Raw genomic sequence first — 1848 nt, 5'->3', positions numbered from 1 at the left:
TGTGCACTGTACACTGGATATATTGTATATATATATACACACCTGTGTGTGCTGTGCACTGGATATACTGTATATATACACACCTGTGTGTGCTGTGCACTGTACACTGGATATACTGTGTGTATATATATACACCTGTGTGTGCTGTGCACTGGATATACTGTATATATACACCTGTGTGTGCTGTGCACTGGATATACTGTGTATATATACACACCTGTGTGTGCTGTGCACTGTACACTGGATATACTGTATATATATATATACACCTGTGTGTGCTGTGCACTGTACACTGGATATACTGTATATATATATACACACACCTGTGTGTGCTGTGCACTGTACACTGGATATACTGTGTATATATATATATATACACACCTGTGTGTGCTGTGCACTGGATATACTGTATATATATATATACACACCTGTGTGTGCTGTGCACTGTACACTGGATATACTGTATATATATATATATACACACCTGTGTGTGCTGTGCACTGGATATACTGTATATATATACACACCTGTGTGTGCTGTGCACTGTACACTGGATATACTGTATATATATACACACCTGTGTGTGCTGTGCACTGTACACTGGATATACTGTGTATATATATATTTATACCTGTGTGCACTGTACACTGGATATACTGTTTATATATATACACACCTGTGTGTGCTGTGCACTGTGCACTGGATATACTGTGTATATATATACACACCTGTGTGTGCTGTGCACTGTACACTGGATATACTGTATATATATACACACCTGTGTGTGCTGTGCACTGTACACTGGATATACTGTATATATATACACACACCTGTGTGTGCTGTGCACTGGATATACTGTATATATATACACACCTGTGTGTGCTGTGCACTGTACACTGGATATACTGTGTGTATATATATATATATATACACCTGTATGCACTGTACACTGGATATACTGTGTATATATATATACACCTGTGTGTGCTGTGCACTGTACACTGGATATACTGTATATATATATATACACACCTGTGTGTGCTGTGCACTGTACACTGGATATACTGTATATATACACACCTGTGTGTGCTGTGCACTGGATATACTGTATATATAAACACACCTGTGTGTGCTGTGCACTGTACACTGGATATACTGTATATATATATATATATATATATATATACACACCTGTGTGTGCTGTGCACTGGATATACTATATATATACACACCTGTGTGTCCTGTGCACTGGATATACTGTGTATATATATATACACCTGTGTGTGCTGTGCACTGTACACTGGATATACTGTATATATATACACACCTGTGTGTGCTGTGCACTGTACACTGGATATACTGTATATATACACACCTGTGTGTGCTGTGCACTGTGCACTGGATATACTGTATATATAAACACACCTGTGTGTGCTGTGCACTGTACACTGGATATACTGTATATATATATATATATATACACCTGTTTGTGCTGTGCACTGTATATACTGTATATATACATACACACCTGTGTGTGCTGTGCACTGTACACTGTATACTGTATATATATATATACACACCTGTGTGTGCTGTGCACTGTACACTGGATATACTCTATATATACACACCTGTGTGTGCTGTACACTGGATATACTGTATATATATACACACCTGTGTGTGCTGTACACTGTACACTGGATATACTGTATTTATATATATATATATACACACTTGTGTGTGCTGTGCACTGGATATACTGTATATATATATATATATATATACCTGTGTGTGCTGTGCACTGTACACTGGATATACTGTATATATACACACCTGTGTGTCCTGTGCACT

The sequence above is a fragment of the Dendrobates tinctorius genome, unplaced genomic scaffold (assembly GCF_039654945.1).
Source record: "Dendrobates tinctorius isolate UK_male_01 unplaced genomic scaffold, ASM3965494v1 ptg000009l, whole genome shotgun sequence".
Taxonomy (NCBI): Eukaryota; Metazoa; Chordata; class Amphibia; order Anura; family Dendrobatidae; genus Dendrobates; species Dendrobates tinctorius.
Note: the sequence above shows the minus strand (reverse complement) of the source record.